We start from the raw sequence: 27,481 nt of genomic DNA, 5'->3' as shown, positions 1-27,481 counted from the left end.
CCAGAAAGTGGGCATAGAGGGAACCTACCTCAACATAATAGAAGCCATATATGACAAACCTACAGCTAACACTATACTGAATGGTGAAAAGCTGAAAGCATTTCCCTTAAGATCAGGAACAAGACAAGGTTGTCCACTCTCACCACTTTTATTCAACATAGTTTTGGAAGTCCCAGCTATGGCAATCAGAGAAGAAAGAGAAACAAAAGCAATCCAAATTGGAAAAGAAGATAAACTGTCACTCTTTGCAGGTGACATGAGACTATACATAGAAAGTCTTAAAGACACTACCACAAAACTACTACAGCTCATCAATGAATTTGGTAAAGTTGCAGGTTACAAAATTAATACACAGAAATCTGTTTCATTCCTATACACTAACAATGGAAGATCAGAAAAAGAAATTCAAGAAACAATCCCATTTACCATCACATCAAAAAGAATAAAATATCTAGGAGTACACCTATGTAAGGAGACAAAAACTTGTACTCTGCAAACTATAAGGCCCTGATGAAAAAAATCAAAGATGACACAAACAGATGGAAAGACATACCATGTTCTTGGATTGGAAGAATCAACATCTTCAAAATGACTATAGTGCCCAAGGCAAGCTACAGTTTCAGTGCAATCCCTATCAAATTACCAATAGCATTTTTCACAGAATTAGAAGAAAAAATTTTACAGTTTGAATGGAAACAACAAAAGACCCTGAATAAGCTGTGACAAAGTGAGAGAGTGTTATGGACATGTATACAACTACCAAATGTAAAATAGGTAGCTAGTGGGAAACAGACGCAGAGCACAGGGAGATCAGCTCGGTGCTTTGTGACCACCTAGCGGGGTGGGATAGGGAGGGTGGGAGGGAAGGAGATGCAAGAGGGAAGGGATATGGGAACATATGTATATATATAACTGATTCAGTTTGTTATAAAGCAGAAACTAACACACCATTGTAAAGCAATTATACTCCAATAAGGATGTTAAAAAAAAGATCCTGAATAGCCAAAGCAATCTTGAGAAAGAAAAACGGAGCTGGAGGAATCAGGCTTCCTGACTTCAGTCTATACTGCAAATCTACAGTAATCAAGACAGCGTGGTACTGGCACAAAAATATTGATCAATGGAACAGGATAGAAAGCCCAGAAATAAACTCATGCACCATGGTCAATTAATTTATGACAAAGGAGGTAAGACTATACAATGGAGGGAAGACAGTGTCTTCAGTAAATGGTGCTGGGAAAACAGGACAGCTACATTTAAAAGAATGAAATTAGAACACTCCCTAACACCATAAACAAAAATAAACTCAAAGACCTGAATGTAAAGCCAGGCACTATAAAACTCTTAGAGGAAAACTTAGGCAGAACACTCTCTGACATAAATTGCAGCAATATCTTTTTCAATCCATCTCCCACAGTAATGGAAATAAAAACAAAAATAAATAATGGGACCTAACTAAACTCAAAAGTTTTGCACAGCAAAGGAAACTATAAACAAAACGAAAAGACAACCCACAGAATGGGAGAAAATATTTGCAAATGATGTGACCAACAAGGGATTAGTCTCCAAAATTTACAAACAACTCACACAGCTTAATATCATTAAAACAAACAACCGAACCAAAAAATGGGCAGAAGACTAAATAGGCATTTTTCTAAAGAAGACATACGAATGGCCAAGAGACACATGAAAAGATGTTCAACATCACTAATTATTAGAGAAATGCAAATCAAAACTACAATGTGATATCACCTCACACCAGTCAGAATGGCTATCTTTAAAAAAATCCACGAAAAATAAATGCTGGAGAGGCTGTGCGGAGAAGGGAACTCTCTTACACTGTTAGTGGGAAGGTAAAATGGTACAGCCACTATGGAGAACAGTTTGGAGGTTCGTTAAAAAACTTTAAAAAAGAGCTACCATATGATCCAGCAGCCCCACTGCTATGCATATATCAGGAGAAAAACATGGTCTGAAAGCATACATGCACCCCAATATTCATTGCAGCACTGTTTACAATAGCCAAGACATAGAAGCATTCCATCAACAGAGGAATGGATGAGGATGGTACATATATACAATGGAATATTACTCAGCCATTAAAAAGAATGAAATAATGCCATTTGCAGCAACATGGATGGACCTAGAAATTATCATACTGAGTGACCTAAGTCAGACAGAGAAAGATAAATATCGTATGTCATTGCTTATATGCAGAATCTTAAGAAAACATACAAATGAACTTATTTACAAAACAGAAACAGACTCACAGACTTACGGAATGAACTCATGGTTCCCAAGACAGGAGGTGGGGGAAGGGATAGTTAAAGAGTCTGGCATTGACTTGTACACACTGCTATATTTAAAATGGATAACCAACAAGGAACTACTGTATAGCACAGGGAACTCTGCTCAGTATTATGTAACAAGCTAAATGGGAAAAGAATTTGTAAAAGAACAGATACATGTATAAGTGAATCACTTTTCTGTACACATGAAATTAACACAACTTTGTTAATCATCTATACTCTAATATAAAATTAAAAGATTTTTTTAAAGACAGATCAACATAAAGGATCAAATATGGACATCAGATAGAAATTGAATTGAAAAAAATTAAACAGAGCCTTGAGGACCTCTGAGACAATAACAGAAGATACTCCATTTTTGTCATAGGTGTTCCAAAGGGAAAGGTGAAAGAGTTCAGGGCTGAAAAGTTGTTTGAAGAAATAATGCTGAAATCTTCCAAAATTTTGCAGAAGATGTAAACCCAGAGATTAAAAAAGGTAAGCAACCTCCAAACAAAATGAACCTAAAGAAATCCATGTCCAGACACATCATAATCAAATTTCTCAAAACTAAATACAAGGAAAAAATTCTTAAAAGCAGTCGGAGAGAAAGACACAACAGTTATAAGGGATCAATGTTTTAACTGATAATAGATTTCTCTTTAGAAACTGAGGCCAGTCAAAAGCGAACCAGCATTTTTCAAGAACTGAAAGAAAAGAAATGTAAACCCAGAATACTTTATCCAGTGTTAAGTATCCTCCAGGAATGAAGGTAATTGATGAGATTAAGGGAATCTGTCTGTAGCAGAACTGCTCTGAAAGAATTGCTAAAGGGAGTTCTTCAGGTAGAAAGTAGTGCTAACAGAAGGAAACCTGGAACATCAGGATGAAGTAAGAGCAATGTAAAGGGTGAATATAATGGATTATTCTTCTCTTCCTGACTTATAAAAACAATGTTTGATGGCTGAAAGTAAAATGAAAACATTTTCTGAAGCAGTTTTCAATGTATATAGAAGTAATACTTAAGGCAGCTGCATCATAATGGAAGGAGGATAAAGGGACATAAAGGTGTAAAGTTTCTAGATTCCACAGGGAGTGATAAAATGTTATTAGTAGACTGATAAATTAAGAATAGATATTGTATAGAGAAATGCAAATGCAAATCTAATCATTCTGACCACCTAACACTGGTCAGAATGGCCATGATTAAAAAGTCTACAAATAATAAATGCTGGAGAGGATGCAGAAAAAAAGAAGCCGTCCTACACTGTTGGTAGGAATGTAAATTGGTGCAGCCACTATGAAGAACAGTATAGAAGTTTCTCAAAAAACTAAAAATAGAGCTGCCATATGATCCAGCAATCCCACTCCTGGGCATATATCCAGACAAAATTTTAATTCAAAAAGGTACATGCACCCTATGTTCATGGCAGCACTATATACAATAGCCAAGACATGGAAACAACCTAAATGTCCATTGACAGATGAATGAAAGAAGATATGGTACATATATACAATGGGATACTATTCAGCCATAAAAAAGAATGAAATAATGCCATTTGCAGCAACATGGATGGACCTAGAGATTATCATACTAAGTCAGAACATGAAAGACAAATACCATATGACATCACATATATGTGGAATCTAAAGTATGACACAAATGAACTTATCTACCAAACAGAAACAGACTCACAGATATAGAGAATGGACTTGTAGTCGCCAAGAGGGAGGGAAGGACTGGGAGTTTGGGATTAGCAGATGCAAACTATTACATACAGAATGGATAAACAACAAGGTCCTACTATATAGCACAAGGAATTATATTCAATATCCTGTTTTAAACCATAATGGTAAAGAATATGAAAAAGTACATATATATATACCCGAATCACTTTGTTGTACAGCAGAAATTAACACAACAATGTAAATCCACTATACTTGAATAAACTAAATTTTTAAAAAATGTAATGCAAATCTACCAGGAAAAAAAAATGATATTGTAATCCCTATAGAAATCAGTAAATTTAATACACCAGACACACATACATACACCCAAAGTTACTAAAATACATTAAAAGTGGAATATTAAAAATGTTCCTCCTGCCACAGGAAGACAGGAAAGGGGAAACATTAATGGTAAACAGAGACAAACAGAAAACAACAAAATGTCAGACAAATCCTAACATAACAATAATTACATTAAATGTAATTATAGCTTATGGGTCAAATCTGGCCCCCAGCCCATTTTTGTATGGCCCAGGAGTAAAAATGTTTAAAAATATATTTTAAAACCTTTTTCTTTTGAGATAATTGTAGATTTATATGCAGTTGTAAACAATAATACAGCAAGATCCCACCACATTCCCTTAGCGACATTCTCCCAATGGTGATCATGCAAAGGTAGAGTATATCACAGCAGGATATTGGCATTAATATAACCCTCTGACCTTAATTGTACGAATTTCACAAGCCCTCGTATGTATGTGTGTGTGTGTGTGTGTGTGTGTGTGTGTGTGTGTGTGTGTGTGTTGTGTATGTGTGTGTGTTGTGGGGGGGATATTTAGTTCATGTTACCACCACAATGAAGCTAAGATTCCATCAAAGCTACCCTTTTATGACCATAACTACCTTCCTTCTTGCCTTCCCCTCACCCCACCCCCAGTTACCACTAATCTGTTTCCTAGGTCTATAACTTTGTCATTTCAACAATGTTGTATACAAATGGTTTACAAATATCTTCTCCCAACCTAGAGCTTGTATTTTCATCTTCACAGTATTTCACAAAGCCAAAGTTTTTAATATTGATGAGTTACAGTTTATCAAATTTCCATTTCATGGACCATGCTTGTGATGTCATGTCTAAAACACTTCACTTAGCCCTTAGACCTGAATATTTTCCCCTATTTCTACAAAAGTTATATAGTTTTACATTTTACAGTTCAGTCCATGATCCATTTGAGTTAATTTTTTGTAGGAGGTGTGGTTTAGGTCAAGGTTCATTTTTCGCTGACGCATGTCCAATTGCTCCAGGACCATTAGTTTGAAAGCTATTCTTCCTCCATTGAATTGCTTCCCCACCATTGTTATTGAGATATAATTGACATATAATTGTATTAGTTTAAGGTGTACAGCATCATGATTTAATATTTGTATATATTGTGAAATGATTATCCCAATGTTTAGTTGACACCCATCACCTAAAATGTTTACAGTTTTTTGTGTCATGAGAACTATTAAGTTACTCTTTTAGCAACTTTCACATATATGATAAAATATTGTTAACTATAATCACCATGCTGTATACTACATCCTCACAACTTATAACTGAAAGTTTGTAACTTTTGAACAATTTACCCGTTTTTCCCATTCCCACTTGCCCCATCTCTGGTAATGACCAATTTGTTCTGTTTCTATGAGTTTAATATTTTAGATTTCACATACAATTGAGATCATACAACATTTGTCTTTGTCTGACTTATTTCACTTAGCGTAATTCCCTCAAGTTTCATTCATGTTATTGCAGATGGTAGAATTTCCTTCTTTTTTATGGCTGAATAATAATTACATTATATATATATTCTTTATCCATTAATTGATGGACATTAGGTTGTTTCTATATCTTGGCAATAATAAACATGGCAGTGCAGATATCTCTTCAAGATCCTATTTCCATTTCCTTTGGATAAATATCCAGAAGTGGGATTGCAGGGTCATATGGTAACACTATTTTTAATTTTTTGAGGAACCTCCATACTGTTTTCCTTAGTGGCTGTACCAGTTTACATTCTCATCAACAGAGGATTCCTTTCTCTCCTCATCCCCACCAATACTTCTTGCCTCTTGCCTTTTTGATGATAGCCATTCTAACAGGTGTGAGGTGATATCTCATTGTGGTTTTGATTTTCATTTCCCTGATGATTAGTGATGTTGAGCTCCTTTTTATGTACCTGATGGCCATTTGTATGCCTTCTTTGTAAAACTGTCCATTCAGTTCCTCTGCTCATTTTCAAATTGGATTGTTTGCTTTTTTGCTGTTGGGTTCTATGTGTTCCTTGTATATTTTTTACATTAACTGTTTATCAATATATGATTTGCAAATACTTTCTCTGATTACATAGGTGGCCTTTTCATTTTGTTGATGATTTCCTTTGCTTTGCAGATGCTTTTTAGTTTGGTGTAGTCCCACTTGTTTATTTTTGTCTTTGTTGCCTTTGCTTTTGGTGTTAAATCCAAAATATCATTCCCAAAACCAATTTCAAGTTGCTTACTCCCTATGTTTTCTTCTGTGAATTTTATGGTTTCAGTTCTTACATTTAGGTCTTTAGTCATTTTGAGTTGATTTTTGTGTATGGTGTAAGACAGGGGTCCAGTTTCATTCTTTTACATGTGGCTATCCAATTTTCCCAACACCATTTATCAAAGAGACTATCCTTTCCCTACTGTGTATTCTTGTCTCTTTTGTGGTAAATTAATCTATATGCATTGATTTATTTCTAGATTCTCTATTCTGTTTCTTTGATTTTTTGTGTTTTGCTGCCAATACCATATTGTTTTGATCACGATAGCTTTGATATATAATTTGAAATCAGGAAGTGTGTTGCCTCCAGCTTAGTTCTTCTTTCTCAAGATTGGTTTGGCTATTCAGGGTCTTTGTGATTCCATACAAATTTTAGGATTGTTTGTTCAGTTTCTGTGAAAGATGTCATTGGAATTTTGAAAGAGATTGCATTAAATCTGCAGATTGCTTTGGATTGTATGGTCATTTTAACTATTAATTCTTCCAGTCCATGAGCATGGAATATCTTTCCATTTATCTGTGTCTTCTTCAACTGCTTTCATCAAAGTCTTAAAGTTTACAGTGTACATTCACCTTCTTGGTTAAATTTATTCCAAATATTTTATTCTTTTTGATGTAATTGTAAATGTGATTATTTTCTTAATTGTTCTTTCTGATAGTTTGTTATTAATGTAGAGAAGTGTAACTAATTTTTGTATATAGATTTTGTATCCTGCAACTTTACTGAATTTATTAGTTCTAACAATTTTTAGTGGAGTCTTTAGAATTTTATATATATATATATATATATATATATATATATATATATATGTCATCTGCAAATAGAAGTTTTCTTCTTCTTTTCAGAAAATTTGTTTTTCTTGCTTAATAGCTCTGGCTAGAACTTCCAGTACTATGTTGAATAAAAGCTGTGAGAGTGGACATTCTTGTCTTTCCTGATGTTAGAGGAAAAGCTTTCAGCTTTTCACCGTTAAGTATGATATTACCTGTGGGTTTGTCATATGTGACCTTTATTATGTTGAGGTAAATTTCCTCTAGTTGCAGTTTGTGGAGAGATTTTATAATTAAAAGACATTGAATTCAGTCAAATGCTTTTTCTGCATCTAATGCCATGATTATATAACTTTTATTCTTCATTTTGTTAATGTGGTGTGTCACATTGATTGATTTGCAGATGTTGAACCACTCTTGCACCCCTGGAATAAATACCACTTGATCATGGTTTATGATTATTTCTATGTACTGTTGAATTTTTTGGCTAATATTTCATTGAGGATTTTTGCATCTATGTTTTTCAGTGATACTGGCCTGCAATTTTATTTTTTGATAGTATCCTTGTTTGGTTTTGGTATCAGGATAGTGCTGGCCTCATAAAATGAATTTGGAAGTGCTCTGTCTGCTTCAGTGTTTTGGAAGGTTTGAGGATTTGTATTAATTCTTCTTTAAATGTTTGGTAGAATTCACCAGTGAAGCCATCTGGTCCCTGACTTTTGTGTTTTGGGAAGTTTTTGATTCAGTCTCCTTACTAGTAATTGGTCTATTGTTTATTTCTTCATGATTCAAACTTGGTATGTTGTTTACTAGAAATTTATCAGTTTCTTTTAGGTTGTCCAATTTGTCAGTGTATAATTGTTCATAGAAGTCTCTTATGATCCTTTGTATTTGTGTGGTATTAGTTGTAATGTCTCTTCTTTCACTTGTAATTTTATTTGACTCCTCCCTCTCTCTCTCTCTCTCAGTAAGTCTAGCTAGAGGTTTGTCTTGTTTGTTTTCAAAAACACAGCTCTTAGTTTCATTGATCTTTACTATTATCTTTTTAGTCTCTATTTCATTTATTTCCCCTGTGATCTTTGTTATTTATTTCCTTCTGTTAACTTGGGCTTAGTTTGTTCTTGCTTTCTAGTTCCTTGAGGTGGAAAATTAGGCTGTTTATTTGAGATCTTTCTTGTTTCTTAATGTAGGCATTTATCACATAAACTTCCACTTCAGAATTGCTTTTGTTGCAACCCATCAGTTTTGATATGTTGTATTTCCATTTTCTTTTGTCTCAAAAATGTTTCTTCTTTGACTCATTGGTTTTTCAGTAGCATGTTTGTTAATCTCCACATATTTGTGAATTTTCCATTTTTCTTCTTGTAATTCATTTCTAGTTTCATAGCATTGTGATCAGAAAAGATGCCTGATATGATTTTAATCCTCTTAAATTTATTAAGGCTTGTTTTATGGCCCAACATATGACCTATCCTGGAGAATGTTCCATGTGTGCTTCAGAAAAATGTGTATTCTGATGCTGTTTGAAAGGGATGGTCTGTAAGTCTGCTAAAGTTCATCTGGTTTATCACGTAAAGTTTGACGTTTCCATATGGCTTTCTGTCTGGATGCTGGGCCAATTTATTTTTGACAAAGGTGTGAGAAAATTTCAATGGAGAAAGTATAGTCTTTTAAATAAATGGTGCATAATGCATTTGGAATCCATCCACACTGTTGTGTACTCACTAGCTCTTTCTTTTTTATTTTTGACTATTATTCCATTGATTGGATGTACCACATTTTATTTATTCAGTTATCAGCTGAAGGACATCTGGGTTGTTTTTGATGGTAATGAATAGAGCTGTATAAGCAGTTATGTTTTGGTTTTTGTGTAAATGTAAATTTTCATTTCTTTAGGTAAATACATAGGAGTGGGGTTGTTGGATCATGTGGTAAGTGTATGTTTAGCTTTGTAAGAGACTGCTAAACAGTTTCACAAAATGGTTGTATCGTGTTGAATTCCCATAAGCAATGTCTGATACTTCTAATTGCTCTGCATTATCACCTGCACCTGGTATTGCTAATATTTTTTATTTTATCCATTTTACTGTGTGTAAAGTAGTATTTCATTGTACTTTTGTCTATTTTCTAATTGCTAATAACTTAGACTAATGATTTCTAATGATTATCTATATCTTCTTTGGTGAAGTATGTTCAGGTCTTTTGTCCATTTTGGGGGGAGAAGGTTGTTTTTGTTCTTATTATTGTGTTTTGAGAATTATTTATGTATTTGGAATACAATTCTTACATCAGAAATGTAAATTGCAAATATTTTTTCCAAATGTATGGTTTATCTTTTCATTCTCTTAACAGAGTCTTTCAAAAGATAGAGCAGAAGCTATAAATTTTGATGAAGTCCAATTTGTCATTTTTTTCTCTTATCTTTTGGTGTTGTATTTAAGAAACCTTTGCCTAACTCAATGCCACAAATTTGTTTCTTTTATATTTTTTTCTAGAAGCTTTGTAAGGTTAGGTTTTACCTTTAGGTATTATCCATTTTGAGTTAATTTTTGTATGATATGTGAGATATGGGTCAAGGTTCTTTTTTTTTAATATGAATATCCAATTGTTCTAACATCATCTATTGTTCAGTTCACTAATATCTCTTCAGTTATAGTAAGCAATTTTCTCTTTAACATCTCCATTGAGTTTCCATTTTCAGCTATTATATTTTTCATTCCTAAAACTTCTATTTGCTTATTTTAAATTCCGCTAGGTCGTTTTGATATGCTCTTTTTTAAAAACTCATTTTTAGTTTTAACTTTCTTTTAAACATTTCATTCATGTTTTATATTCTACATCTGATAATGCAGTGTATTTTTCTGTAACTTTTATTCATGGTGATTTGTTTCCCTGTGTATTGATAATTTTGTTTGTGAGATCATATTTAATTGCTCTTATTCTATGAGATTACTAAGAGCCTAAGTTGTAGTTGCTGTTACCAAAGAAGATTTGTTTGTTTCTACTGGGAGCCTGTTGGGCTACTAGTCTGGGACCACTTTAACTTCCTCCAAAGGAATTTAAGCCACATACAGAGGATTTAGCTTAGGTCCCCACTTTGCCCTACGTCTAGTATCCCTTTTCTATGCCGGTTTTAGTGTTTGCATTCAAGGAAGCTCTGGGTTTTGCACTTCCTCTTTGTTCATGTTTTTTTATTATAATTATTGTCTCTTTTCCCAACCTCCCTCCAGCTAACATGACTTATTTCTTACTTTCTTGCAAGCTCAGCACTACTTTGAAAAGATTGATTTTGTAATTCATGTGGAATCTAGTTATATGTTAATGAGTGTACTTTTCAGAATATTTATTATCCATATTCCAGGAGGCATGGATCTATTTATTCTATTATTTTTTAATACTGTGCCTGAAAATGGTCACATAAACCACTCTGAATATTTTTGTTATGGTTAAGACAAGAAACTCACTATTTCAGGATCACAATCCAAGTAGGTTCTAGAGCAGTCTTTCCCCCCTGCTTTTTAAAGCCATCTTGTTTTGACAACTGAGTGTAGACACACATTTAGCCATTCATCTTCAGAAAACCTGTAAGAGAAACATCTTAGAAAGTAAGCCAATTCAGAGTATCACTGGTTCTTTAGACTCCCTTGGGATGGAGAACAATAATTTTTACTCAGTCATCTTGAGAAAAAGAAAAACACGCTGTAAAGCACCAACTTCACTGACCCATCCTTTCCCATAGTTAGAAGCACTTATGAAGTCCATGGTCATAGCTTCACTAAGAGATGAGCATGGGTGTCAGCCTGAAAATGGATGGGATATTTCATATGCCTCCCAGACTTTAATCTCATCCCTCTTATACTAAAATAACTCTGCCTCATCTTAAATAAGCCACAGAAGGCTATCAAGAACTGGATTCAAGTGTGGACTTAATGCAAAATTTCAAGGAAATTGCAATCAGGAGATATAGCTTTATTTCCTTCCCTGAGGCTACTTTTCTAAAAAGACTTTTTCTTCTCAGTTTACTTGTTCTTTTCCAAAATCCATTTTGTTTAACACAGAGTTGGCCTTTCCCTCCTCTTTCTGTATCTAAAACAAAGTTTCTGTTTCTGAGAAAAGAAATAAGTTAATTACATGCCCACTGCAAGACATGTTCTTATTTTTCCTAAACTGACACCATGAAGAGACAGAAGGTCACATGTTTTCAATAAAGATAATTTCTAGAATGTATTGCAAGTGTATGCTGTGCCAGATTAGACTTGCCAGATAAAATACAGATGGCCTCTATATTTATTTGCTAAATCTAGCAAGCCTAGTCAGAAACCATTTTAAAGACTTTACATAGTTATCTTGAATATTTATCACAATTCTACAAAGTAGGACAAAAAATGGCCAAGCTGGGCTTGAATTCATCTGTGTCTTTTTCCTGTGTCTGGACTTCTGCTTATTCCTGTTCCACATAATAAAGGCTGATGAGAATACACAGTGTGACTGATACCTATGCTTAGCTGATTTTCTCTCCTAGGAAGAAGGTGACTCATCTCACCTGGGAATTAAGTCTCTATTCAGAAGTCAAAGGGGACTTGTGAGTAAATTGTGTCAAAAGGCTTCACTATCAGAAGAGAAGTGAGAAAAATCTTACATTCTTTGCCCTTTTAATTTTTATTCTCTATAGTTTGAGACATATAATGTTCTGAAACATGATTTTCATAGGGGCTAAAAATATAAACAAAAAACTATTCCTGTATCCCTACCCCATCCCCACAAATCCCTCAGTAGATTACCTAATAATCTCTGATTTCCCTTTGAGCAAAGGTTCTTTTATTTAATAAAGTGAATATTTTTTTCTTTTCAAATTACAGAAAAGAATGAATGTCTATTTTTCTTTAACTTTAAAAACATCAAAAATTTATTCCAAAGAAAATTATAGGTATGGTCATATAATAGTTGAAAGACTTTAAGACAAACCATAATTCACTTCTGTGAACAAATCTGTGAGTAGTATTCATTTCCCAGAGGGGAAATCCAGTCCAGAAGTCTGAAGTGGCCTCTTCGGGGCCCTTCCATGGACCAATTATAATAATAATAGTGATCATACAGATGAAGTGAGATCATAGTGTCTCAGTGGGGAGGATGAAAGTGAAGCTTAAAGCAGTGTTTGAAGGCTTTGGCCATTCATAGATCACCTCCAAGATATTTTCAATTTCAATATCCTCCTTTTATTAATGTATTATTTTTTTAATTAACTTTATTTTGAGAAGCATAACATTTTAATAGATGAAATAAATCTTCCAGTACATGCAAGGTAAAAACTTTACATTGGAGGGTGGGGCGGAATCACTCTATAGTGTAAATTAAAAAATAAAACACACCCTCACAGTAGCTTTTCCCCCTATTTGCAAATCACATGGCAAAGTCATACTCTTTCCACACCAAGTATATACCTAAACTATCATGACTGCTTAAAAAAATGACAACATACAAAAAAGGTAGCTACATCTGATTTCGGGTGACCTAAGCCTGCAGTGGCTTGAAGCAGAATGTCGGTACCTGGCCAGAGACTGAGGTCAGGCCGCAGCAGTGAGAGTGCTGAATCCTAGCCACTAGACCATCAGGGACCAGTGGCCAGTGACAAGGCCTTGGCCCATCAGCTGTGTAGAAATGAATTTCCACATAGAGACAGAAAGTAGTGAAGCAAATAAAGTGTTTATTAGGAGGGAAAAAGTACTTGTGGGTAGACACAGAGGCCAGCTCAGAGAGAGAGAGAGTCGTGCCCTTTTGGTAGTTTGAATCACTTTTATGGGGCATTTCTTCCAGTTTTCTTTTGACCATCATCTTGCTTTGCCTGGTTCTGAGTCCGTATTTGGTATATCTGGTATATCTAAGGGTCCTCCCCTGTGTGCGTGCGCATCTCTTAGCCAAGATGGATTCTAGCGAAGAGGCCTAGGGGTAGTTGACATCACTTTCTGTGGGGTGGTGCCCCCTCCCTTTTTGACCTCCAAGGAGCCTTTCTATGTAGTCGGGAAGGTCTCCTTGACTTCGAGTGTGAGGAATATGTGGTTTTTTATCTCTTATGTGGGCAGGGCCCAGCCTCATCTCTCCTGTTGTTATGGAGTTTCTGTCCACAGGGAAGAAACTTCAGCTGTTCAGCCTGGGTCCCATCTACCTTCTGCCTCACATCCATGTCTAAGGAGTGAAAAGTGAGGTAACCTTTCTTTTAATTAGGGAAAAATAAAGACCAAAATAGAAATGAACCCATGACCTCCTTCCTGCCCAAGTAATAATAAAATTCAGTTGAGGAATTCCGAAAAAGGAGCTGGGGTAGGGGGTGGGGGGTAATACCACAACCAGCAGATAACACATCTTCCATCTCCTGTCCCTACTGTGTATGGGCTGGTGGGCCCTGGGGGCCCTCTGAGTGTGTGTGTAAATGGTATGCATTGTCCTGCCTTCTGGAAGATTTCTCTCGAGCACTTAACATGGGTTGGGGGGTGGGGGGGGAATTTCACCTTTGATTTCTTTGGTATAAATGGAGAGGGAAAGAGAATAAGTATCTTCCTTTAGCCTGGGAGTGGAAGAAGGAGATGGAGGGGGAGGTGGGGAATGCTAATTCACAGAATTGGAATTCAATGGTAGTAAGGTCCTAGGTGAGGACCTCTCCCTTAAGGTCTGATATAGCAGGGTGCAGGCTTCAGACATGGCACAGCCCGAGTTCCTCAGCCTCTCCCTGTGGTCCCACATCTTGGAGTCCTCAGCAGGGTGCTGAGCCAGATCCCTGAGGCACTGGGTTAGGAGTATGCAGGCCAATACCACACTCATGACACTGCCCAGGATGGCAGTCTGAACCTCCTTGCCCTCGGTGCTCACAGCCGCTGCACGACCCAGGAACTGCGGCTCAGTGGCAAAACCCACCAGGATGCTGACCTCTTATACTAGGGGCCCACTGAAGAGCGCTCACTGGGCGCCTGCCACCTTCACCTCGAGCACGCAGGCCAGCAGCACCATGGTGCTTCTGCTTATGCACTTGACGTCCAGCTTGAACTGCTCCCATGAAAAGTGGTCCTGGGACTTGTCACTACTTAACTGGTTTTTTAAGCTTAAAAATAAATTTAGCCTTATCCTAAGCAATAATATCCTTGAAATTGAGAGTTTGATAATTATGTATTTGTTTCTAGTAAACCTTAAATCACAAACATAATGTAAAATTTAAAATATCTCTTTGAGAACTACCTAAAATCACTCAGTATACCCATGTTCCACAGTGGTATGTATACAATATTTTGGGAAATACTGGCCTAGAGCAGGGGTCAAAAACCTTTGGCTAGTTGCCTGCTTGTGAAAATAAAGTTTTATTGGAACACAGTTTTGTATTTTCTATGGCAGCTGTTGTGCTACAATGGCAGAGTTGAGTACTTGCTACAGAGAACACATGTCTTGAAAAAACTGAAAATATTTAGTATATGGCTCTTGGCAGAAGAGTTTGCTAGCCCTTGGCTGAGAAGAACACTCCCCAGTTGGGTTTTGCCCATTCCCATGGTTGCCCTGGGTCCCAATCATAATCCAATTCTCTTATCTGTAGATGTATCTTCCATGACAGTGTTACCAAAGTTGTGTGTCCAATGCACAATGAGGCCAAATAAATTGTAAGGTCAGAGTTTGGAGCAAAGAAAGATTTACTGAAGGGCCAAGAAAGGAGAATGGGTGGCTTATGCTAAAACACTCTGAACTCCCTGATGGTTTTGGGGAAAGCTTTTCATAGGCAAAATTTGGGGTGAAGGTTGCAGGGTGTCTCACTTTCTTCTGATTGGTTGGTGTTGAGGTAGCAGGGTGGTTTTCCAGGGATCTTGTGTTCAGCCTGAAGTTGCCATCCTCCACCTGGGTGGGGGTCTTATTTCCTGCAGAAGAATTCAAAGTTATTGTTATGTATATTCCTCGAGGGGGAACCAGGACCCTGACCCAAGGCTGCACTATTGTTTCTTGACTGCTCTTCCCTTGTTTCTGCATCCCCCTCCCTTCCCTGATTAGCAAGTGTTTGAATCTGCCCTTTGGAACTCAGAGAAGGTCAAGGAGGCTGAATGAAGCCTATGTCCTGCAAATGAGAAATGGGGGACACAGAAAGGATTTGTACCCAGGAGCCCCAAAGGGTCCTGCTCAGTTTCAAGAGGAGCCTGTTCCACATTCTGTGAGGGCCAGGCTAGAGAAAATTCACTTAATCATAGGCTGAACCCATAGTGTCTAATGAAGTTCTATTGATAGATCTCCACAAAATGTCAATTTGCTACAGGAACTAGCTGTCTCATTATCCGCCAACCAGCTGAGATGAATCTTCCTGCACTTTTCTTCTCTCCAATCTTCAAAATGGCAGCGACATAAGATGGAATTGCAGGCTGGAAAACTGACTTTGAATAAGAATTCACCATTGATGGAACTGTCATCTCTAGCTCTGATATCTACATTCCTAGCAAGTGTGGGCAGCTTCTGTTTGAGGTTAAGCAGGAAAGTAATCGTCATCAGGTAAAATAGAAAGAAGATTGTGAGGCTGTGTCACTTTACGTTACACTGGCATTTTTTTCTTGGTTGTTTCTTGTGGAAGGGACCAAAAATTCTTACATGAAAGCAAAAGAGAATTGCTAATTTTGAGAATCAAAGAGAAATGACCATGTGTATGTATATTAGCTATTGCTTGCTCTGAAATATGTTTTTATTACTCTTATTACTATAGTTCATCATTGGATAATAACATTAAAATATATAATATATATCCAATTAATGAAATGAGAGGGTGTCACAATTAAGCATTTTTGGTATAGACCTATTTCTTCAAAGTGTTTGTGGATTGGCTAACCAAATTATAAACAAAGTGTTGAGATATTACAGAGAAGACAGTGGTTTATTTTGTGTGTGTGTGTGTGTGTGTGTGTGTGTGTTTGGGATGGGGAAGAATTGGCAAAGTTTTCAGGAGGACATATCATTTGCATCTGGAAGGATGAGTAGGCGTTTTCTAGGTGGAGAAGCAGGTGGAAGACATTTCAGGGAGAAGGATCAGCCCACCTCTTATAGGAGTTAGTGGTGGTGACTTTATAAGAAGATGCATTATCGCATCTTCATTGTCCACTGCAAGTTTGACCATTGACAAGCCTTTAGGAACAGGCCATTTTCTGGGTTGGCTTCATGGGTCTTTTTTGAATAAGCCACTTGTTCTCAGGAAAAAGATGCTTCCTTGTCTTTGGGTAGAGAATCCCTGAGTTCTTGATGCTCTGGCCTGGCTTGGCAAACCACATGGACTCTGGGGTTTCAGGTTTGAGAAGAGAGCTGAGACCCAACCCCCAGCCTTACTGTTGGTGAAAGATTTCTTTCTCAGGGTGACTCTGGAGTGACACTAAGAAGCCTCCTTAATCCATCCACCCCTCACACCATGACCCAGTATCTTGCTGACTTCTCCTTGGGGTGGGCTCTCCCTGCCAGTTCTCCACTGTCCCCTGCAGTGGGAATAGAATCAGACAGCAGTTGATGATCTTGTCTTTCTGAATCAGCCAGTGTCCCACAGGGTCAGGATCCCACGTTTCCTACAGCTTAGGCTTTACCCTTCTGTTAGGAAACAACATTTATCCTGTGGGTGAAAAGTAAGTGTGGCAGCTTCTATTCCAGGAGCTCTGTGCTCAGGAGCAGGAGGATTCATAGGGCCCTTTGCTGATGGAGGCCCTGGAGCAGTCTGTGGTCCATGGAGAGGGCAGGGGCTTTGCTCACAGCAACTCTGACGTGTTGCTGCAAACCAAGGGGTAACAGGGACCAGTCAAAGGCAGAAGTGTAGCTTTCACAATCTTGATGTCTAATCTAATATCAACGGATAATTTCTAGTGACTTAAATTTGACAGAGACATGTTGGGATCTCATGAAGAAGGCTTTGGTTCTGTAGCCTGTGGTGGCGTGGGTTAGACATCCCAGCTTCCCCATAATCAGTGTCATCTGGAGGAAGGCTGAAGTGACTCAGCTAGGGAAGCCTCGTGGCAGGCTGGAAATAAGAGGAAAGGAGGCTCAGCCCAGTCCTCCTGCTTGTCCTGAGATTCTGCATCATAACAAGGTCTAAATGCTCTTTATATCTTTTGTGAAAACCCTTGGATTCACAGAGTTCCTAGAATTATTGGCTAGTTGGATATAGAAATGGAAGGTGTCTTATAGTTCACCTGCTTCAGCTCCTTTGTTTTATTTCAAGATGAAAACTGAAGCCTATAGAGGGCAGCTGAACTGAATTGTCCAAGAAAGGCCCAAATCCTGCTCTCTCCCTCCCTCCTTCCCTTCCTCCCTTTCTACCTTCCTTTCTTCCTCCCTTCCTTCCTTTCTTAAATACGTATTAAACACACACTATGTTTCCAGGTCCTCTTCTAGGCAGTTTTGACATGTCAGTGAACAAAACAGTAAAGAATCTCCGTTTGCATAGGTCCTACTTGCTATTGAGGAGACAGACATTCAATAACATACATAATAAGTAAGTTACACAATATGAAAAGAACAATGAAAAAAAAACTATGGCAGGATTACTGGGGGTGGGAAGAGGGGAAATGCATTTCAAATAGAGTGGTCAGAACAGAATTTGTTGAGAAGGTGACATTTGAGCAAAGGTTTAAAGGCAGTGAGAGTCTGCTGTGTGGATATTGGGGGGCGGGTGAGTATTCTAGAGTGTCCCCTAGAATATTCTCTACCTGCAAATCCCCGATGCAGGACTATGTCTGGTGTGCTCAAGGAATGACACAGGGTCCAGGAGACTGGAGTGGAGTAAATGAAGACTGGATAGTAGGAAATGAGATCAGAAGAGCTGGCAGGTTTATAATTATTTTGTAAATGATTATAAAGGACTTTGGCTTTTAATTCTGAATAGGAGAAGAAATCATTGGAAGAATTTAAAGCAGAGAAGTAACATGATTTGATTTCTATTTACAAAGGATAATTCTGTCTGTTGTTTAGTATAGACTGGAAGAAGGCCAGGGGAGAAGCAGGGAATCCAGTTAGGGCTCTTTGTTCAGACAAAGAGATGATGAGATATTATGGGTATATTTTTCAGGTAGAGCTAGCAGTGTTTGCTGTTGGATTGAATAGTGGTGTGAGAGAAAGAAAGTCATGGTTAACTCCAGAGTTTTGACCTGAATGATGAGAAAGATGCAGAAGCCATCAATTGAGATGATTAAGTCTCAGGTGGAGCAAGTTTGAGAGGGAAAATCAGGAGTTTAATTTTGGACATGTTGAATCTGAAATGCCTGTTAGAATCCAAGCGTTGTTGTTAGATGGTGGCTAGACATTAGAATTTAGATGAAAGCTCTGGATTGAAGGTGAGCATTTGGAAGTAGCCATTGTATATGTGGTATTAAAAAATTAGATGAAATTGTCAGGATAGTGTGTATATATAGAGAAGAAGAGATGACCAAGGACTCAACCTCGAGGCACCTCAACATTAAGAAGCACAGAAAAGAGAAACCAGGAGACTAAGAAGGTGCAGCCAGGGAGGTAGAAGGAAAACCATGAGCATGTTGTGTCCTGGGATCCTAGTTAAGAAAATGTAATTAAGAAGGAGGGAGCGAGGAACCATGTTAAATGCTGCTGATAGATCAAGAAAGATGAGGACTGAACACTGCCAGTTGGACTTGGACACAGAGGACACCTCCATGAGAACAGTCCTGGTGGAGCAGCCATAGAAAAAGTGAAGTTGGAGTGGATTTAGGTGAAAATAGAAGAATTTTGGATACTGTGTATGAACAACACTTTCAAAGGGTTTTGGTACAAGGAAAGGCAGCTAGAGAGAAAGTGGGAACTAGTGGACAGGATTTTTTTTATTGAAGTATAGTTGATTTACAGTGTTGTGTTAATTTCTTCTTTCTGCTGTACAGCAAAGTGATTCATATATATATATTCTTTTTCATATACTTTTCCATCATGTTTTATCACAGGATATTGAATATAGTTCTCAGTGCTATACAGTAGGATCTTGTTGTCTATCCATTCTATATATAATTGTTTGCACCTGCTAATTCCAAACTCCCAATCCATCCCCTACCCTTTGGCAACCACAAGTCTGTTCTCTGTGTCTGTGAGTCTGTTTCTCTTTTGTAGATAAGTTCATTTGTGTCATATTTTAGATTCCACATATAAGTGATATCATATGGTATTTGTCTTTCTCTTTCTGACTTACTTCACTTATGATAATCTCTAGGTCTATCCAGAGAGCATTTCGTAAGATGGAAGAAATAAAATGTTTGTAAACTGACATAGATGATTTCATAGAAGGTGAAAATTTGCTGATGTAGGAGAGACGATGGAGAATTGCTAGGAAAATATCTTTCAGTATAAGAGGGGTTGTGACCAAGTGCAGAGAGGATGGGTTTTTTTTTAATATATAAATAAATAACTTTATTTATTTATTTTTGGCTGTGTTGGGTCTTCGTCGCTGCTCACAGGATTTCTCTAGTTGCGGAGAGCAGGAGCTACTCTTCGTTTTGGTGCATGGGCTTCTCATTGCGGTGGCTTCTCTTGTTGCGGAACATGGGCTCTAGGCACACGGGCATCAGTAGCTGTGGCATGCAGGCTCAGTAGTTGTGACATGTGGGCTCTAGAGTGCAGGCTCAGTAGTTGTGGTACACGGGCTTAGTTGTTCCGTGGCATGTGGCATCTTTCCGGACCAAGGATTGAACCTGCGTCCCCTGCACTGGCAGGTGGATTCCCAACCACTGCACCACCAGGGAAGTCCCGAGGAGGGTTTTCAGACAGGAGTGTGGTTAGTTCACATGTTAGCAGATGAGAAGATGGGTAATGTGGCCTTGGAGATGGTAGATGGGTAGAAGTGGTGGCAGAGTTTGCCCAACTTCTATTCTATTTTTTCAAATTTCTCCAGGAAGAAGCAAGTGAGAACTGGCTAAGAGTAAGAATGTGGGAGGGGTCTTGGGGGTTTGAGGAGAGGAGGTGTGAAAAAGTCCTTTCAAAGAGTAGGAAGTGAACGGACTAGAAAAGTAGAACACTATCTCTTTCTCCTTCCCTCCTTTCTCCCCCTTCCTGCTTTCTCTCCTTCCTCCTTCCCTTCCTTCCTTCCTTTAAGCCAGCTTTCTGTTTTGTGTCTATAACACACCAAACACTGGATATTTTGGATATTTGTAAGCGGAGGGACAAACATTTTCCTCAGTGAATTCTAGACGGAGAGGCAGCCCTGTTCCAAGTCAGTATTGTAAATGAAATAGCCAGGTGTCAGGCCCATCCTACAGTCTTCAGAGCTGTTCCTGGCAGGCAATAATGGATGGTTAGAAATGGGCCGTCAAAATGCCAGCTGAGTTTTACAAGAGAGTGGAAATCCAAACTCCAGCAGTGAAACTAAGTTTGCCTCCCTCCCACACACAGGTTTTCAAATTTCATTTTTGAAGGAGGCGGTTCTCATAAGTCAGTTGACTAGAAATTTGATTTGGGTTATTTCTCAGAGCTAGATGAAAAACATTTTGTTATAATGTAGTGTTTTCAGAATATATCCAAACCAAGGAAATCCATCATTTGAATCAGCTAAAGATTATTGGTCAATATTTCTTTTTCAAGGACCATCAGGATTCTCAACATCTGATGGGTGCTTGGAGCCTGTAAGGGATTGGACATTGTCTTTATTCATAAGGACCTATGACAGAACAATATAGTATTTATAGATTGTATTTCAAGTGAGAATTTAAAGCCTTCATAGGAGAACAGAATGGCTAGGCATTCCATTCTAAATATCTTTGCTCCTTTCTCAAAATTGTGAAAGTTATTTCCGACAATACGAGCTTGGTTGTTTTTAATCTTTCCCACATCATTTTGACTCTTATTTTCATTCTGTTGGCCTCTGCCTTGTATCTTCTGTTAGTGTGTTAACATACTTCCAATGACTGAGTGGCCTGAAGTTGGTCAAGATAGTGAAGTTTGACTGAAGCTACATCCATGGTTCTAACTAGAAATGCATTTTAGAGGTTCTATTAGGAAGTGATTGTATTTCTTTCTTTGTCCCCCCACATTTCAATTAAAATGTATTTTTTAAAATTGAAGTATAGTTGATTTACAATGTTGTGTTAATTTCAGGTGTACAGAAAAGTGATTCAGTTATATATATATATAATATATATATATTCTTATATAAGAATATATATAATTCTTTTTCAGATTATTTTCCCTTATAGGTTATTACAGAATATTGAGTATAGTAGGTCCTTGTTGGTAATCTATTTTATATATAGTAGTGTATATATGTTAATCCCCCAAATCCTAATTTATCTGTCCCTCCCTTTCCCCTTTGATAACCATAAGTTTGTTTACTATGTCTGTGGGTCTATTTCTGTTTTGTGTGTAAGTTCACTTGTATCATTTTTTTTTTAGATTTCACTTGTAAGCAATATATGATATTGGTCTTTCTTTGTCTGGCTTACTTCACTTAGTAGGATCATCTCTAGGTCCATCCATTTTGCTGCAAATGGCATTATTTCATTCTTTTTTTATGGCTGAGTACTCTTCCATGTTATAGATTTACCACATCTTCTTTATCCATTCATCTGTCAATGGACATTTAGGTTGCTTCCATGTCTTGGCTATTGTGAATATTGCTGCTATGAACATTGAGGTGCATGTATATTTTGAATTAGAATTTTCTCCAGATGTATACCCAGAAGTGGGATTTTTGGATCATATGGTAGCTCTACTTTTAGTTTTTCAAGGAACCTCCATACTTTTCTCCATATTGTCTGGGAAGGACTTGTATTTCTAGGGGAGATAATTTTTTATTTTAATGAGCTAAGATCATATCTACAATAGAGATGATGCCATGGCATCATCATCCCATTTGACAGCAAATCATAGAGCAGCTTGTGGCTGTGTTCACTGTTAAATCTGTACTGATTTCAAGTCTGGGTTCCTCCACATACTAGCCACCCATCTGACACAGCATCATGATTAACTGGTGGGTCCTCTCTTGCTTTGCTCTTGGTCACTTGTAGAACTCCCTGGGACAGTCCTCTTGGAGGGACAAGGATTCCTCACTGTGGGTCCATCCAAAGGGTGGATGTGGAACAGGCAACATATCATTCCTGCCCACCCCCAATTATGCTACCCACAACATATTCTACTCCAAGTGGCATGAGGATGCTGCTCTTTACTGAAGAGTTCAGAGAGGGAGATTTTTAAAATTTTATTTTATTGAAGTATAGTTGATTTACAAAGTTGTGTTAATTTCTGCTGTATAGCAAAGTGATTCAGTTATATATATATATATATATATATACATATATATATGTATACTTTCTTTTTCATATTCTTTTCCATTATGGTTTATCATAGGATATTGAATATAGTTGCCTGTGCTATACAGTAGGACCTTGCTGTTTATCCATTCTGTATATAGTAGTTTGCATTTACTAATCCTAAACTTCCAATCCACCCCTCCCTCAGCCCCTCCCACTGGGCAACCACAAGTCTGTCCTCTATGTCTGTGAGTCTGTTTTTATTTTGTAGATAAGCTCATTTGTGTCCTATTTTAGATTCTACATATAAGTAATGTCATATGGTATTTGTCTTTCTCTTTCTGACTTACTTCACTTAGTATGATAATCTCTAGGTCCATCCATGTTGCTGCAAATGGCATTATTTCATTCTTTTTTACAGCTGAGTAATATTCTATTTTGTGTGTGTGTGTGTGTGTATATATATATATATATATATATATATATATATATATATATATATACACCACATCTTTTTCATCTGTAGGTGAGCAATTAGAGTTTTGTCCAGATATATGCCCAGGATTAGAATTGCAGGATCATATGGTAGCTCTATTTTTGTTTTTTAAAGAAACTTCATACTATTTTCCATAGTGGCTGCACCAATTTACATTCCTACCCACAGTGTAGGAAGGTTCCCTTTTCAAAGAGGGAATGTTAAACTGTAGGTTAAATTTGACTTTTGGCAATGTTCAAGGGAAAAACACAGGAGAATCAGATCTTTCTAGGGGTTCTCTGGCAGAGCCACCTCTTGTTACTGATCCAACTCTGGCAGATGCTTGCCTCTCCCTGGCACAGCTGATCCCTCAAGGCCTTCCCTGAGAATAGTTCTAGTGTCCTGCATTTTGGGGTCTTGACAACCTCCATCCCCTTCTCAGCTGAGACAACCTCTTTCTTTCAGGGCCTTCAAGGGAATTCTCTCTCTTCTTTCTTCCTTCTCCTCTGAGACATATAACTTAACTTCAAGGAGTTTGGGCTTTCACAGAGACAGGAATATGGGTCATAATATGCATCACCAGAAACTTCAGCTTTCTGCCCTATAAACCCCCTTCCCCCCACCATTTACAAGGAATTACAAAGAGCTTGGTTACTTTCTTGAAATAGAAATAGGAGAGGAGGTAAAAATTCAGAGACAAAAGTAAAATAATGTGCCAATCATTGTGCCATGTGTATTTTTGTTAACATCTGTGTGTGTAACTTCTCTTTACACTTGAAGAAAATAATGACCACTATTATGGTGTGAAATTTCCTTAAAGTCTTCTTTTGAAAAACCTCCAAAATATCTTAAGATGGAGTGGTATGTGTCTTAAGTAGGCTTTTCCTAGGGTCTTCCAAGAAGGAGATTCTGGGATGAGAATTTATGTGGAAGTATTTTGAGGAAGAGTCATTGGAGTAGTGGGGAACTGGGATTAGGTAAGAAGTGTCCAAGAAAGGTTTGTGTTGAGGAGAGTCCCCCAAAGAGATCTTTGGCTTTACCCATAGAGGAAATCCAGAGACAGTGGAGTTCAAAGTTCCCCCAATTGGGAGGCAAGCAAGGTGGAATATATGTGCCCCTGCACCTGTCAGTAATTGGTTAAGGGCTATGGGGGAATGTCAGTTTCCAGGCAGTGGGAGGTCTCTCCAGGAACATAGGCGAAATTTTTTCCTGCAGCCTGAGGGGAGCTCTCCGACAAGTGGACGAATGTATGAGATCTTGTGAGTGTGCCAGATTGAATTTTCCAGAAATGGCACAACACTCTCTTCCATTCCACATGCTCTCTTCACAATATAACTGTGACACTGTTCCCATTGAGAGATGGGACTACAGTTCTTTCCCTTGAACATGCACACATCCCTGCTACTGCTGCTGCAGGTAAAATGCAGCAAGAATAATGCTGGGAAGGCTAGCTGAGAAGGAAAGACCATGCATATTCTGCCTTGTTCTCTTGTGAGATTGCCTTTGGAGTCTTGAATAGCCATGTAAAACCTCTGAGCCCAGCGTGCTGTGAGGAAGCCTATTTTCCCCATTAAGAGGCCAATGTGGAGAGGAACTGGCAGCCAGTATCCAACTGACAGCCATGGGAGTGAGCCGGCTTGGAAGTGGATCCTCCAGCCCAGCCTCGCCTCCCCATCTGATGCCATTCCTCTTGGAGTCAAGGTGTGTTGTTCCGTTGAACCCTGTTCACATTGTAGATGCATGTGCAAAATGATTATTTTTGTTTTAAATTAGTGAGGTTTGTGTGTGTGTTTACATATAGAAGGTGTGTCACCTTTACAACCTGGCTTTGGAAGTCATACAGAAACACTTTCACTAAAGTTACAGACCCACCTGAGAAGGGAACACAGACCCAAACTCCTATGGCAGGAATGTCAATGTTGTGTTGTAAGAAGAGCTTGTAGGATGAGAGAGCTTCTTGTGGTCATCTTGGCAAAAATAATCTGCCCCACTTGGAAATTAAAAACCATGGGCAATGTTAGAAAGGGATGCTTCTGAATGCTGGTGTAGGTCATGACTAACCTCCACCAGAGCTGAGCCTCTGAACATCATAGATCACGGCTATCTGTTTTTGGATGTTTTGCACAGAGAAGAGTGTTGGATTCATATTAGTTGCTCAATAAATATTTATTGTATAAAAGAATGGTGTCATTTAAATTCCATCTGACCCAACCCTCAAGAACAGTTGTTCCAAGTTCATGAAGAGAGGGGACCAAGAAAATGAAGGAGCATGTGACTTTACAAGAAGCATTATAAAGCTGCTGGTGACTGTGGTTATAGACCCTGACCGCAGCTGGCAGAAATGACATGCATAACCCTGATGGCCTCAGCAAGGTCAGAGTCCATGGAAAGGGAGCCAAAGGAAGCAGCAGCTGCTATGTAAAACCACTGTGCAGTGGATTGGATATAACACCATTGGCAACAGCAGCAGTAATAATAATGTTTATTATTGTTATAATTATAACAGTGACAATAATTATACATTAGCTAAATTTACTAGAGAACCATCTGTGTCAAGGGTTTTAGAAAAATAATCTCTGTGATCTTGAAAACCATCGAGCAAAGTAGGCACTATTATTCTTATATTTTTAGATGTCAAAGCTGTGATTAAGCAAGATGAAGTAATTGTACCAAGAACACACACTTATTAAGAGCAGAACTGGGATTCAAACCAAAGTAGAGCTGATCCAAAAGTCTGTGCTCACTCTGCTGCAACCTGTGTCCTTCTTAGGAAACTTTCAGTGGCCACTGGGGAATCTCAGACCCCTCCTTGAGAAAATAAAGGATTTCTGGGTTTGGAGTGTCAGTGATTCTCAGGGTTGAGATAAATGAAATAATTACCAAGTTCTTGATGGTTCTCCTTCTGACTGGCCTGACCTAGAAAGCAAGGGTTATATTAAAATACAGAAAGTGAGTGAATATCTCACTGGGAAGAACTTTCTTCTCAAGCACTTTAATTTCCCTGTACTTCAGTGCTCTGGATCTTGAAGACACATCCCTTATAAAATATTTGCTTAAATGGAATGACGAGTTGACTGCCATTTAATTTCATCCCTGGAGCATCTCAGAGCACTCATTACTTATTTGCAAGTGGTCATTCAGGAAAATTTGCATTCTATCTGGGTTTATGAACATGCCAACCTATTTCCTATTCATTTTCCTTCAAGCACTGCTTACAGATTCATCTCCATCATAAGTAACTCTTTTTAGATCAGTTTTTAAAGTATTCATTTTCATCAAAGGTTTACATGCACATGATTTAATGAGTCAAACTGGGTTATAAGACTTGGTATGAAAAACAGTAACATTTATCTACCCCCATTTCTCCCTCTTAAGAGGGAGCCATTTCATTTCTTTAGTGAATTCTTTTGATATTTACCGCCATATTTTAAAATAACATTTTTCTATTAGGTATTATCTATTGACTTCTGAACGAGGATTTAACTCTCTCTCAATCTCTGTAAACCCCACCTTTACACTTCCCATTCTCCTGTCATACTATAGTTATACCAAAATATAAATTAGATCAATACTCAGGGTTTACACTATGGCAGTATAAAGTGTTTACATATGAATAATGGTAGTGTACTAGAGTAACTATTTTGCACTGCTTTTTTTTTCCAATGTGAAATTGTCCTTTGCTTGCTTGCTTTCTATGTACCTTTCCCTAAATTCAGTTCAAAGTTTTGCAGGCTATCCAATTCATCTCTCAATATATATTCATATACATCAGGCATTGTATTGATTTCATTTTCTTGAAGAAATTCATTCTGGAACAGTCTTACTTTCTCCAATATGGACCAATTGCTTTCTAACCTGGGCAGCAGCTGCTTTTCTGAGATTACCCTTCCCCATCACCTTGGGGATCCTGGTGTTGTTTTCCCTGTTTCCTGAACCTAAATCTTTTTCTTTTTGGTTTACTTTTTTTAAAAATAGCACATATCCACCAGAAAATACTGAGAAATGTTGCATAAAAACTCAACTATAACTTTAGAGATACATGTTTAGGTAGTAAAACTATAAAGTAGAACAAGAAAGTTTAGGATAATTGTTACCTTGGGGGGAAAGCCGTGGTTGAGATTGAGAAGAGGTCCAATGAAAGCTTCTAAATATGGTAATGTTCTTTTTTTCCTAACCTGGCTGGATGTTTACTATTTGTTAAGCTATTAAACTATACATTTTTTTTTGTGCACTACTATGTGTGGATAATATATTTGACCATAAAAAGTATGAAAATAAGAGTTTAAACCAATACTTAATCTGCAGTACACCTTCAGTAAATGTTAGCCATTAGTATTACTGTTAAATCAGCAGTTTTCAACTAGTGGAAACTTCCCTACTCAGGGGACATTTGGCAATGTCTAGAGACATTTTTGGTTGT

This window comes from Stenella coeruleoalba, assembly GCF_951394435.1.
Source record: "Stenella coeruleoalba genome assembly, chromosome: 5".
In the NCBI taxonomy this organism is placed as follows: Eukaryota; Metazoa; Chordata; class Mammalia; order Artiodactyla; family Delphinidae; genus Stenella; species Stenella coeruleoalba.
This window is presented reverse-complemented; position numbering follows the sequence as displayed.